Source organism: Cygnus olor, chromosome 7 (assembly GCF_009769625.2).
Source record: "Cygnus olor isolate bCygOlo1 chromosome 7, bCygOlo1.pri.v2, whole genome shotgun sequence".
Classification (NCBI taxonomy): Eukaryota; Metazoa; Chordata; class Aves; order Anseriformes; family Anatidae; genus Cygnus; species Cygnus olor.
In genome coordinates this window covers 20,119,348-20,134,427 of record NC_049175.1, presented here as the reverse complement: position 1 = coordinate 20,134,427, position 15,080 = coordinate 20,119,348, and the positions used below count along the sequence as shown (strand labels likewise).

Sequence of the window (15,080 nt, the reverse complement as noted above, 5' to 3'; positions counted from 1 at the left end):
GGGTATGGTGTATTCTGCCACGGTGTTTCTGGGGACACTGCTGAGCCCTGACGAGCTCTCATCTGCGGGAGAATAGGGATTTTAAATCTTTGATGTTGTAAAGAGGAGGGGATATTGGTGTTGGAGGAGTCAGCTGGCTTTTCTTTGTATCTCTTACCAGGAATCAAGAAGCTAAAGGTCACTCCACAGAATCTGTCCATCACACAGACCTTGCCTTAGGAATGCAGCCACTGGATCCATCCTTTGGTGAGCAATGTAAGCATGGTCATTCTGAATGTCTGTTCTCTCATCTTGATGTTTTCCTTTGACATTAAAGAGACAATTGCTGGTATTTTGCTGGATTTAATTTGGATAGAATGGAAGCAGTCAGATTTCATCCTTTTATATAATTCTAGCCTAGCCCTGGAGACAACTGTGAATCCACAGAGGTCTGACTTCTATTCATAACTGGTTTCAATCCTGCGTTGCTTATTGTGTGTGTCTGAGATCAGTAAAAATTAAACATCGATTAAAAGTTTTCTGATGGCAGTAACTGAAAAGGCAATGGGATACGCAGAAATTATTTTCTATTCCACAGTTTTTTTTCATAAGCTTTTCTTAGTATCTGTTTGCCATGGGATCTCTAGCTGCCTGTCTTATAAATGTGCATTTATGTGCACAACAGATCCAGAGAGATCTTCATCATCCAAAGAGATGCACATGCACAGAGAGCACCTCCTAAGACCACAGGCACAATCTCTTTTGGACACCATTTGGTGTCAGAACAGTAATGCCCAGTGAATTTTCTGTTGGCAAATAGGTAGCTGTATCACCCTTATGTAACATTATTGACATTGCCAGGTAGGTTAGACAGTACTAAGGGCATTTGTAAAGAAGAATACTTGTGACTCTTTTTATAATTTGAATGTTATGTTCCACTCAACTTGCTGAGACAAAATTTTTAAAAAGTATACAAGATTAAAAATCAAGGAGTCTGCCAGCTACTGGCACCTGTACTAACACATGCAAGCTCCTAAAAGATTCTGGCTGCACAACAGCTCCAGGAAGGTATGAAGGTAAAGTTCTGGGCTGTGACCCTCAGGTATGCAATAGAGAAGGCTTTGCAAGCACCATTCGTATTCTTCTGGGAGTTGGAGGAAACTGGGGTGTAATTTAATAGAATTAAGTGTTTATGTAAGTCACGCCTGTGATTTATGGTTCAGAACAAAACCTAGGCATTTTGCTGTTTTATTTGCTGAGCAAATGGACTTCCCTACCCTATCACTGTGCTTGAAGGTGCCAGTGCCGGTGGAATCCTGACCCATGGAAAGTTGGGATTTTTTTGCCTTTTGTCAGATTAGGGGAGATTTCTCTTCCACAGGCCTTAGAATGGTTTGTGCAAATCAGTCAAATGTAAAGTATTCTATTAAAACAATGATTCTTCACTAAAAAGATTTTATTTTTGCTTATAATTTGTTAGGGTAGTCACGATCTGTTTATATTTCCAGGGAACGTACTGGAATAAGTCCCATTGAATTCAGTGCATACAAGATCAGACTTGCTGGGCTATTTGTTCCAGAGTGTAGTATACTTTTGTTTCTTATGAGACTTCCTGGTAAGGTGATTTTTATTTGAGATAGAAAACGTATTTTCCAATCACATTTCCATTTGAATCTATTAATTCACTACAGGGAAGTTCCGAAGTAGCCCCTGCTGTTTCCTGACCTTTGACCAAATGTTCTAATAGTTTCCCTATTAAAAGTAAGCAGATGCAGAGTTTGAGATGGTACTACCTTTGGAACTAGGATTGCGTTTGGTTTATTTTGTTGTTTTCTTTTTTCCCTTGGGGACTGCTCCTATTCTATATGAGAGAAAAAAATAGCACAGAAGATGAATTGCTACATTAATCAACAAAGGAAAATCGTGACATTAATGCACCACCAAAAGTTATCCTTAATAGAGGCTCTGAGATATGAAAACATCTCTAAGATGTGAAGGCCTAAACCTCCATGACTGCTCATTGCAGATATCATAAGTATTACTGAGTTTGATCTGTTCCACCTGGTGCTAAGAACTAGAATGCTTTCAGCAGGGTCTGGACAAAAAAAAATTATGTTTAGATTCTGACCCCGCTTTCAGGAAGCAGGCCAACTCTAGCCTGAAGCACAAGGAAAGTCAGAGGGGCTTGCCAGAAACAGTGGCTCTGGTGTGGGGTTATATTGGCAGCTCTCAGAGCTGCGTGGGTGCTGCAGTGCCCGGCACATTTGTGGGGAATGGCCTCGTGCAGGGCTCACAGGCCAGGGTCTCCTGCAGCATCCTCAGGTAGGTGACATCCTGGGGCAGGGGCCTGGCACATCCTGCAAGAAGATGAAAGAGGAAGTCTTGCTTAGTGTGTGCTGGGAGGGAATGAAGCAACTGTTCCCTGATTTTTGAATGGTCTTATGCAAGGTCAGTCAAAGAGAGAGGTAAAGAAGGAAAGAAGAAGGAAAGAAGGAAAGAAGGAAAGAAGGAAGGAAAGAAGGAAAGAGAGAAAGAGAGAAAGAGAGAGAAAGAGAGAGAAAGAATGAAAGAACGAACAAACGAAAGAAAGAAAGAAAGAAAGAAAAAGAGAGAGAGAGAAAGAAAGAAAACAGTCTTACTGTGAAGTTTAGGAGGCACTTGGGTAGTGCATTAATGTTTGTATTTGCACCTGGCTTTAAGACAACTCATACAAAGATGGAAAGGGAACGCAGCCTGTGCATGGTTTTATAGAGGTCAGAGAGAGATCGGCATACCACTGCAACAAAACTTTTGTCTAAGATGAGAACTTAGAGCGAAGGAAGCAAACAAACAGAGAAAGCAAATCACAAGCAGCAGCCAGATGAAACCAAACCGCTTTCACGTAGATACTTCTGGAAACTCTGGCCAGTATGTCATACCAAGCCCAGAGGAAGAGGCAGCACACGTGACCTTTAGCAGGTTGATTCCACTTGTGATATCTTACTTCTCTTTCCTTTTCAGCCACATTGAGTGGAATATCTGGAGGTAGAAGTGCCCATATCACGGTGTGGTGGAACATGGAGATGGTTACAAAACCATGCACCAAAGGGCAAATGGGAAGTGGGGGAGTGGGACGATGGAGGGACTTAGCTAGCTCTGGTTAGATTGACCAGATATTTGATTTTTAAAGGGCAGAAGGGGAAGATCCTTCTTGGTTCTTTTTAAAGAAGAAGAAGAGGTGCTGCTGTATTGGGTTGGAAGAACAGTGGAGGAGCTTGGGCTGAGATCCCTATCTTCTGTCATGAAATAATGATAAAAGCATGGAAAAATGGCTAGCGCTACTCCTTAATGGGTAAACACTTTCCATCTTGTTGGCAAAACACCTGGCATCCCAGAGCTCTTTATCAGGATGGCAGAGCAGTCTATGTACTTCAAAATTGCCCAAGTCAAGGAGTATAGCTTTTTACAGTGGTCCAGCTGTGTCTACAGTATTTCTGTTAGCTACTGCCCCAGAAACAAGACATAATCAGTCACTCAGCTCTTCTCCTTTGTCTGTTTCAACAGCTCTTCTCCTTTGTCTGTACTCAACACATTTTCTCCCCATGTCTGTTTTCAGAGTCCCTGTCTCAGCTGAAGCCATCAGCAATTCCACAGACACATCCTGTCTATTCTTTCATCTCCTTGGTGTTAGCCTGGTTGCTTCTACTGAGTGCAGACCTCTTAAGGCTACTTTACTGAGAATGCAGGAAACAAGAGAGTTATGACACTGGAAATGGCTTATTGTTTCTTCTCCAGGCAATTCCCTCTGGACAGCAGTTCTGTGAATCAGTTCTCTTTGTGGAGTATTTGTTGGGAGATGCATTGGTGGCGTATGTCATTGTGAATTTGCTAGTCAAAGAGAGTCACTGCCTGTCCCTTGGGTAAGAGAAGCAAGAGGCACACTAGGCTGCCCCAGCAGAAAAGCAAACCTCCAGAAATGTTCCACAAAGGTGCCTGAAACGTGGGCTGTTTCCCTTTGATAGTTTCCAAGAAAGAAGAAGACACACACACATCTGATAGGAGAGACTGAGGAGCTCTAGGTGGGCAGGTTCATTTCCCAGAGACTGTTCCTTTTAATAAGTTTACGTTTGATTTAGTGCCTACTGTAAGCAAGGAAGCACTTTGTTTGACTATGGCTAGATAATGCATAATTAGCTGTGTTTAGCTGCATTACTTATAACAATTGTGTGGGAAACACTTTATCCTGGATTTGATCAGGCCAATGCAGAAAAATGACAATCAAGCATGATGGCAGCCCTAAGACCTGTTTTGTTTTGTGCTTCTGTAGAATCCCTTACTTCCTCCTTTCATTTGCAGATAAATCTTTTTATTATTATTATTATTATTTTTAATACTTCAACTACTTACCCACGCTTTTCTTCTTGTATAGCCTCCATATTCTCATGGATCAGCACACTGCTTCCTGCAATATCTGCAGTCTGCGGCCACATCTCAGAGCTGCCAGGCTTTGATCCTGGACCTGCTTCACTCTCTAGATGATCTGCTTGTCCCTAACTCCACCTGGCAGGGTAACCCTGAAGGCACGCCACATGGAACCTCCCTAGGACCCACTAAAGTGTAATTAGACTTGTGCAAGTAGTGCTACCACATCTAGGATGGTGAGAAGTCCACCTTATTGCAGAGTAAGCCTTAAGGTGCCTGCATTTAGCGCAGTTACAGTGGTGTTCTGGGTACTTGTCCAGTGCACTGACAGACAAAGCCGTGGGATCCTGAAATCTGTCACTTAACTGAAAGCAGCCAAACGTCAGGATGCTCTAGGCAATCCTTACACTTGCCTTGGAGAAAGTAGCAGTGTAGATATGCAGGAAATTTTCCCAAAGGAGATCAAATTGCTGTTGTCTGATGTTAAGGCGAAGTTGGGAAATGTTCACCAGTGAATGTGGGGTGCTGGACTGAGGTGGGTGCTAGTGTGGTGCCTGCATACACTCCTCTTTAGGTTCTGTTTAGGCAGCATGACCAATCTGAAAGTGATAACAGTGTGTGTTCCTGTGAAAGTACAGACCCGGTCTGGGACTCTCCAGGGACTCCCCTATCCTGTATCTGCCTCCTTCTCAGCCTGGGTTCAGGCCAGGTCCTTTCCTGCTTCATCTTAGGTTCCTGCTTGCATCCCGTACGTAATCAGCTGAGATTTCCAGCTGGGTCCCTACCACGTATTTACATTTCTTTCTAATTATTAGGAGTGTCTCCCTACAGTCTCAAGCCAATCCGTCCTATATCCGCTCTATGACAATGTTATCTTGAACCCCCAGGCAGAGACCTGCTGTCTGCGTGTCCTGCTGTCACCAGTGCTGCTAATCCCAGGGTGAGGCGAGGAGGCATTCGCTTGGTGTTGTTGTGCCAGTGGAGGTGTTTGCATCCATCAGGCACTGTCTCCTTTGTTGCTTTCATTCTGGAGGTGCCCCCACCCTTTCGTCACCTGGCATAACTGAAAGCAACAGATGAGCAGATGGAAAAAGAAAAACATATCTCGAAGCAGAAAGTGAATTTTGACATTCATTGTTTGCATTCTGGACATCCGTACCACTGTGGCCGCATAAAGCGATCACATGTGAAGGTCAAAATATTGACATATCTACATCTGCAGTTACAGTGCATTAACAGTAATGTTCTGCAGTTTTTAACATGGATGTTTAAATGCCACTACAAATGTAGAGCTTTGGCAGGTTAGTGAGTGTGCTACGATTTCTAAAATTTCAACACACCCATGAGTCCTCAGAATGACTTCTTAGATGTTGGTCGTGTTCAGTGATCAATTGGTTTGCTGAATCAGGATGTGTTTCTGGCTTATGACAAACATGTTAACTGGTGGGCCATAACCTGGATGTGTTTTAGCTAAGTGACTGCTGGCAAACCTCTAGTACTTTGTTCTTCCTTACATTTTTCACATAGCATCTCTAGGGTTGTAGATCCAAATGGCAGATCAGATCCTTGTCTGGGTTCATGCTCCAGAAGCTGTTTAGAATCCAAAGTTATAGTGGGAACAACTTGACTCAGCAGTGTTATTGATGCTTGTCTGCTTCATGGCAGAGATAGCTCACAAAATAATTACATCTGTAGGGTCTTAGTTGTGTGGTCAATACATCAACTGTGTTGACAAAACCAGGCTGTGCATAAAACTTGTACTATATTATCATCTCACCTTAGCTGCTTACTTAGATCTGGCTGGACTTTGTTATTCCATTGCAGGTATATCGGCTAAAGAGATTGCCCATTTCTTAAATGTAAGGAGCCTTGCTGAATTAAATAAGGTACCATTAAAATTAGTTTAGGATAATATATAGTGTAGAACATTAAAAAGTTTCAGAAAAAAATGTAGACAGTTTACATCAAGGTATGGCTTTATCATGCTAGCATGGAAGAAGATGGCTGGAAAATTTATAAAGGGAGAAGACAACTATAAGAAATCAGTGGGTCTTTGCTCAGGACAGCTTGAGCTCAAGCATGTACTACATTTTTTTTTGCTTGCTTTGTATACAAAAAGATGCCTTTGAGTTAGGAACAGAAGTACTTCTTTACCTTGCTTAGTTTAAGGTGTTTAGTATTATTGGTGTCCAGTTATCTTATTTAGATTAAGATTTTATTTCAGTGATAAGGTATTTTAAAAAGAGCTTCCACTGGCACTGAACAGTGTTCACACTGGAGTTCCTAACTACACACATCCTGAAACCTGCTTTGAAAGATAGTTCCTCAATTTGTGAGCTCAGGGAAGGGGTGCTTTCCTGACCTTCAAGAGGAAACTTTAAATTTGAATCTAAAGCTATGTCTATTTTGTTTGCTTTTGTGTCTCATTTATTATCCATGCAATGGTAAATTTCATATTGCTGCCATGTATGAACACCTGACATCTTACCTGAAATGCATTGTTCTCCATTCTTCATCTTGTTCTGACACCTTTCCAAAGATTCTGCTTCATGCACAGGCAGGGGGGGTGGAAGGAAGAATCGCTGGGAGCACTGGAAGATTGCAGTAACTGCTGCTGTCGGCTGCTGCCAACAGCATAATGACGTACAGGCGGGCATGATGTGCTGGCTACCTTGGGGGCTGGCAGCTGAGGCAGGGCATGCCAGGAGTTACACCTTAGGAAAACAGCTCAGATCCTTTTTTGACTGCCTGCGATGTTCCAGCAGGGGAGAAGGAACTAATTAATGATTCAGAAACTCAATTAAATGATTCACAAAGAGCAGCAGTCTCAAAGAGTATAGGGCTTATGTTGAAATTAAATTTTATAGGCTAATTCCAGGAAAGAACTGTTAGGAAAGTCAAAGATCCATTAATTCTTATGGCAATGTTCCGGTCTTCTAACAAATTACCGAGAAAACGGATAAAATGGCAAAGCTGCCATGGCAGGGGTCAAAGGGCTCTGGTTAGCAAAGAATGTTAACATCTTAATCTTGAAATTTTGAAGTCATAACTCCTAACATAACTCCAGTAACTTACTAATTGAGTAAAAGTTATGAAACGTATATAGGTCCTGACATAACAGAAAAGGACATTCACTTAAATAAATAAACTGAATTTTTGTGGCATTTTTACAGGAAGGATGAAGCAGGAAAGAAAGAATTCACCAGCAGACCCCTAGCATGATGGCAGACTAAAAGAATCAGATGCACAGAGCTCTTTTAGATTATATATCTGAACTAGGTGAACACAGACTTCATCCTGATGAATATGACATTTCCCCTGGAAATTCAAATCCCAGGCATTGCAATACTGAATGATTTTGTACAGAGCCCAACTCCATGGGGCTCCTTGCAGAGCAATATTTAGAGGATATGTGAAAATGTGCCAGAACAGGCTAAGGTCTGGTTGTGACAGCAAACTTGGCTGTGTGTAAAATACCTTTACACTTGCAAAAGGTGCCTGCTTAGGGACCAAGGAAATTCATTTCAGCCATTATATAATTTTTCTGCCAACTATTGTTGGAACTTAAGCAGAATTTATGCAGTTAGAGTTGAGGTGGCAATAATACATCTTCTGCAGAATTGTAGCTATATTTAAAAAGAAGGCCCAGTGGAAATACGGTAATCTCTATATTATAAATGGATGCACAAAACCTGACTGAAACTAGTGTCCAAAATGACACATAGACGATGGACAGCCATTAATAACATACCAGCACTTTTGCAAATTCCTGTCTAGAGTTAAAATATTTTATGGAAGTAACTTAAAATTGTTAGAAAAAGTAGACAATTTATACAACCCTGCTATACTGTTTCTTTTCCTAAATTGCTTGCAAAGATGCTGTAAACACATAAGAATTACTTTTGTTAGCTTGGGTTTACTCATCTTCACATAATGATAGACATATGTTGTGTTCTCTATGTCCAGAAAGTTTTGCAGAATTGGAATGCAATTTTTTGAACACAACATTTTCAGAAAGAATCTTGGGCTAGCCTCCATGTACCTCTAAACATACATACCACCACGTGAGGAAGAGCCAGGAGTGCCTACTTGCTTAATTCTGGATTGCAAAGTACATAGAAGTGTATCCACCTAAAAATATGCTCCTGTTCTGGGGACTAATTAACATGTTTCAGAGAGAGAACCAAAGGGAAATTCAAGGGTAACTGAATTAGCAGGCTTAACCATGCCCATGTGATCATGCAGAAGAGCAGGAAAAATACTGTCTTTTTTATTCATGTTATTGTGAAGAAGATGTGCCCTTCAGTGAAAAACAAACTGGTGCCATGTAGCCTAGAGGAGCAGAAAGGATGAGATGGGAAGCATGATAACGATGTTGAAATATGCAAAGGCTGTTGTAAAAAGGAAAAGGAACACTCTCTTCTCCGTGTCATAGGGAGTGTGACAAGATGTAGGGGACTGCAAATGCACCACAGATTCACTTTGATAATAAGACAGACTTTTAAATTTAACAGTAGAGATGCAGAAACATCAGTACGAATTATCTGGAGAGTTCTGGAGTCTCTATCTCTGGAGACAGGGCAAAAACATTTTAGTTAATCCTGCTTCGGGGAAAGGGACTGGAGTAAATGACCTTTCAAAGCCCTTTGAGTCTCAGACAATAACCGGGAGCTTTTAAAGCAGGATTGTGCGTGTCTATTTTAAGGTGACTGGAATTTCCAGCTCCTTCTTTCTAACTCGCACTAGAGTCCATTGTTCAACAGGAAAAATTCTTGGGTTTCACCTCAGCTGGAAACCTTAATTTCCTGTTTGATATCAGAAGTGGTACTGTATTCTCAAAGAAGGATACTTTATGTGGAAAATAGATACCCAGATACTTTATGTGGAAAAAAGAACAAAACAAAACCAAAACCTGAAAACAAACAACACCTGAAAACAAACAACAACTGACAAAAAAAAAACAAAACTAAACAAAAAAAAAAATAGTGTAGTGTGACAAAGTCAACAACTTTATAGCGTAACACTACCTTTATGACAAGTTATTTGCTCTTGCTGCCACCTGTAATCTGATCCAAATTAAATAAACTTAGTCCCACGGAATTTAGGTACCTAATATTTCATCATCTAAAAGCAAGTTAGTGCTGAGCTGCTGACCCCCGTGCCTTAGCAGAGCTCACCAACTGGACAATTCCTTGTCTGCTTTAGCTGTGGCACGCAGGCCACTGGATAACTAATGTGATAACCCAATAGTTTAGGAATTTCTTGGAAGGAAGAATCAATTTCAAACTTACATACCAATGAATATTAATTATGCACAGTGGAACAGCTTCAAGAGATGTCCTCAAATAGCCCAGGCTCATGCTTCTGTGGGGTGGGAGACTTGAATGCAATTTGCTGCTCTAAACCAAAGAGGGGTATTCCAGCCAGGTTCTGCCACGTCTCATAGGAGTGCTAAAATCCGCTATTACAACTAGTATGGGGCTAGAGTGGAAGAAGGGGGAAGGACATCTGACTTGCCTTTCTGTGTCTGATAGTGCAGCAAGACACCAAAGACACCAAAGAGATCATCCCATCTTAGGCCATGTCTTCAGTTCCAAGAAGGCCGTGCTAGTATTTTCGGATTTAAGAAGCCTGCTTTTGCTTTTTTTGGCTGTGTCATGGACTCCTCCAGTAGATTTATCTGTTCTAAGGTTGTCTGTAAATCTGCCCAGATTTGTGAAGGGTAAGCAGTGAGTATCAGCTGATGACTGATTAGATACTCAGGTGGAATGCTGCCTAGAAAAGAAAAAGCTCTCTTCTTGATTTTTAGTGATAGTTTGCTCCTTTGATCGTAATTGCAAACTTGAATCCACAAAGAGTAAGATTTCACATGAAGCCCTATTTTGGACTACTTACAGCTTCTAAAGCTTTCATTTCTTTGCTAAAATTTTCTGGATCTGGTTGCTGTCCAAACATAATGTATTGATTTACTTTAACCAGTAATATCTTCAGTCACAGTTGGAAGAACCATTTCCTCCATTTATTTAAAAAAAAAAAAGAATACATGAGTATCGTTCTTTGGAATAGGTCCATAGCTGAGAGCGGAAAGTATGAAAACAGTGTTTCCTTCTGAGAAATGCTTTTACACATTCTATTGGTCATTGGTTTGGACTTGGATGAGTGCAGGGACATTGAAAACTGCATTTCCTGGAGGATCTGTACATTTTTATTGTGATGTATGTGGGGATGCCTTTGGAGGAGGAAGCTGGTCTCTGGAAGACTGTTCGACTTCAGCCTTTACACAGAACAGAGCCTTTATCTTGTGTCCAGCCTCAAAATTCCAACTTATTAATTTACTCATCTGTTTTCATTTACAAAAAAAAAAAAAAAAAAGAGCCTAGGAAGTTGCACTGACAGCAGGTTAGAGTCTCACAATTGTAAAGGAAGGCAATGAGGGGAGGAGAAACAAATTTTCTGTGTCTCTCCTTGGCTCTCCCCTACACTGTGCATCCCTTGGTCACCAAGTAAATGTGACACTGTCCTGCAGTCCATAGTCCTTGACTCCCAAGTACCTTCGGGGGGGACCACAGCTCAGGGAGCCTTGAAGGTGCCTGTTAGTGTAACTGTACAACAAATCACTTCACACATGCCTCCTCAAAGGGTGCCTAAGAGTACCTGCCCACGTAACCTATTATTTAAATTGCCCTGACTAATGCTGCTCATTTCTTTCCATGTTCTTTGGAAGTTCCTTACACCAGCATGCCTGACGTCAGGGAAAGGCTTTTGGGTGCTGGAGGGAGATCTAAATAAAGCTCCTAAAGAAGGCCCTTTCTCAGGAAAAGCGTCTCAGTACGGGAGCTCTGTACCTTGCACGCAAGATAGAGCTTGCTTGCTAAATGCACATAAATAGAGCCAACAAAAAGCATAATACCTGGAGTATTTTGCAAGCTCTGATGTCTCCATGGTACAGAATTGTGTATTTTTAAGCAGTCACGATTGTTCCAGTTTTTATGATTGAAGCAACAGCCACAGACCCTGTAATATATAAAAAAATCTTGGCAGCAGGGTCCCTGAGGTTGTTATTCCCAAAGTTTCTATAGCTAGAACAGAAGTCAAAACTGCGTTTAATGTATATTTATTCAAAATGATAGGCTACCTTACAAGTCTGGAAGAAGACAAGACTGTTTACAATAGCATGTTGTAGCAATTAAGGGCATCATTCACAAGCCAGTTTCTCCAGGAAGCCTCTGAGCTGTCACCACCCACCCTTCTCCCCTGTCCGCACCAGCGGTGTTGGCACTCGGTTACAGTGACACAGAGACTGCCCTTACGGGGCCAACTTTCAGGCCGGCCATCCCGCCTTTCCTTGGCTTTTTTCAGCCACTGCCAATGCTTATCTGTGCGAGTGGTATCTTGGCACTTGGGTAAGTCACGGTCAAGTACAGGCCTAACTCGCGGCTGTGTTGTGGGAGCACTTCTGAACCCCGCTGCACCGCACGTTCATGCTGGCACAGGTAGCGTCGCACATATGTCAGTAGCGCTGCCAGTTCCAGACTTCCAGCCCGGACGTTTCGTCATTACAGCTTTTTTCCATGTGTTACTAAGCCTAAAGCCGGTGGTGCCAGGTCGTCGGCTGTGCTGCTGCAGAGCTGGGCCTAGCAGCGCGGGCCTCTCTGCAGCCCCTTGCTCCTGGCAGGCTGAGGCAGGCTGTGCTCCTCCGCGGAGCCTTGCAGGAGCCCCTGGGCATCACCCCTGCGGAGGCACCTTCAGGAGCCGCAGGAGGAGCTGGGGCAGGCTCTGCCCTGTCTGGACAAGGCTCCAGGACCGTGTCCCTTCTGTCCCCTCCGTGGGGAACAGCCCGTGGGGCCGAGCCCGGCAGCGGGGGACATGCGTGGGCTGTGTGGGGACCGGCTGCCGCCTGCTGGGCACTGGTGGCCCTGCACCGCCAGTAACACACACCCCACCCACACCCCGGGTAGAAATCTGCCCTTTTAATGCGGTTTTAATGCCTCCAGCCCCTTTGAGATCGGCCGGGATCGCAGCCACCCTGCCCCACCGACCGCTGTGACAGCTGCGGTCCCCGGCCAGAAGAGCGGGGGGGCTGGCAGGACGGCGCGTCCGAGCAAGTTGGGGGGGGCATAAAACATTTCCAACAGCTTCAGCTATCCCAGGGGTATGTCCGGAGAGGGATATTGGCATAGCATGTGGGAAGGACCAGGAAAATGGGAAGGTAAAACGTGAGACGTTCATGTCTGACAAACGCACCGATTGCCGAGGTGCAGCAGCGGTGGGGAGGCTGCATGCTGGCCCTCTAGGGACTGCACCTTTGGCTCCCTCCTGCCATGGCTTTTCATTTCTTCCTCGTCCTGTGTTTGTTTAGGACCCTCTTTTCAGAATGCCTGCAATCACAGACATTTTTTGCTGGTTGTCTGCAATGAAAAATAGCACTTTGTCACAGTTGCTGGTTTACAGGAGGAGTGAGACTTCTGTGTAAGCTATGGGAAAGGGTCCTCTAGCACTGTCTGCCTTAAAAGTCATGCTTGCAGCTTGGAAATGAACTAAAACCACTGAAAAGCTCTACAGAAAATACTGCTTGTACATTAAGTTTTGTCATTGTTCCCACATCCCTTTTAATCCTCAACCACAGCTTCGTACTGGAGGCTAGATACGCATGGAGGGCATTTTTCGTCTCAGTAGCAGTGGGATAGCAGGAATGTAAGCTTCCCTTTCAAGTCCAAAATCAAAGTGTTGACAACCAGTAAGAGAGGGATGTGAGTTTTGAGGTTGTATCTTCCCTCAAAAAAGATGTCTGTCCAGCTCTGGGACTTTTCCCAATAGTTTTGTTTTTCTCACAGATTTGTTTGTATTGTTTTCCTTCCCTCTTCTCCGTACAGGAAATAAGCCTACAGCTCTCTCATGCTTTAATATGCTTGTCATGCTATCTGCAAAGACACATTCTGGATTGTTTGTGCTCTGCTCTTCACTTCTCAGCAATGCCTTTTCATGAATTGGCAGCTTGCAGTACAACTTTAGCAGTTTCACAGCGTAGCAGTACTGTGAATGGAACTGTCCTGGACCTCTCATGCCTTCTCCTGGTGTCACACTGCCACAGTGATCTGATTGCTGTCCTCTTGCAGGTGCCAGGCTTGCTTGCAGGAGCTATTCTACAGTTCACAGCGTGGGTGAGGATGGGGGGTGTGTGCACAGAGGAAGAGCACATGGGGCTTCTGAGCAGCCCCGGCTCTCGTATGGTCATTTACAGTCTGCAGGGGACTGAATCTAGGTCATCCCTCAGGCCTTTTGTTTCTATGATCCTGTTCCTCTATTGCTGTTAGTTTAAAATAACAATGTTCTTTTTTTTTTTTTCTTTTTTCTTTTTTCTTTTTCCTCTTTTAAGTCATAATGCAAATGTTTAGCACAGTTTTCATTTCCTGAAGAAGGAGCTTCCCCTTTCAAATCTGCTTTTCAAAAATGTGTCAACTCATTCCCTGGACAAGTTTTTGTTTCAGTTTCCATTTGCTTTTCTGATGCTGTGTTTCCATAGAGCAGGAGAGTTTCATTAGTCAAAGACATTTCTGTTGCTTTCTTTTTCTCTTTCTTGTTTTTGTTTTCCTACCTAATGCTGAGAAAAGAGTTATTTTACATGGCTGTCTGCTTATCCAGCCTTGTCACTGGGGAGAAAGAGGTTAGTCATTTAGTCATTGCAAGTGTGGAGATTGCAGGTCATGGGGTAAAGATACCAGAAAGAGGTTTCAGCAGGCAGCTAAGGTGGTGGCAGCCTTCTCAGCAGCATGGCACTCTGTGCACTTTCTGAGAGGGAACGGTGAGAGCAAAAGGTGAAACTGCTAACATAACCTGCTCAGAGTTATTTTCCTATGCAGCCCGAGTTTGAGGCCCAGCAGCAGGAGGAAATGGAAATCTGGGTGTGCTAACATGCCTCAGCAGAACTAAATTGCTTCTTGCCCCTGGTCCAGTTACTTTAAGTTCGATCAGATGGCTCTACACTGCAACATAGACCATACACGCTGCTTTGAAAAACCAGCTGCACAGTATTATCAGTCATTTTATTTGTTGCACAACGTTCTGGTTAAGAAAAAAAATACAATGTATGCTAACCACTAGAGTTCATGGCAGCCGGGGTTCAGTCTTGCAGAGGTCTCCTAAGGAGAAAATGACTCATTGCTCAGGGACTTTTATTTTTATTTTTTTTTAACCATCCTCCTTGTACTGAGGTTGGGGAATTCCAGTGTGTTGAAACAAAAAAATTCACGTTCTATTTCACTACCACAAACTTATGAGATTTGCTGCATCCATTTTCAGACCTGTCTTGTTCAGCCCAGTTACATTAACTGACACACAGAAGTCCTAACAACCTTGGTTTCTGGTGGCCATATCCCTCGCTATAAGGGATGAAGCCAGATGCCAAGAAAACCCAATGCTCAAGTCAAGCAAATGCCAACATACCTTTAAGCGACATTTATGCCTTCCTAAGTGGGACACAGTGCAGGGAGCAGTCTGTCTACTAGGGGCTGTAAGAGCATGGAGCTTTCCTTCCTTCCTATCTCGGCTGTACTTCTGCACAACCACAGCCTAGGAAGTCAATATGGCACAGCCTACACCAGTGCTGTGCTGCTTTGCCAAAAGGCAGACATTTTATTCTGTCATGATAATTTATTATTGTGTATGTGGAGTCTGGCCAAAACAGAGCAGCGAGCAGCACG

General features: G+C 43.2%; 1 long non-coding RNA gene across 1 annotated transcript in view; it reads left to right on the top strand.

Moving 5' to 3' along the window:
* The window catches only part of LOC121073440, a 57,146-nt gene that overhangs the window by 14,076 nt on the left and 27,990 nt on the right, over positions 1–15,080 (top strand). The window contains exon 3 of the long non-coding RNA XR_005821712.1: positions 161–255. This is a non-coding gene — a long non-coding RNA (uncharacterized LOC121073440). The remainder of the gene's footprint in view (positions 1–160; positions 256–15,080) is intronic.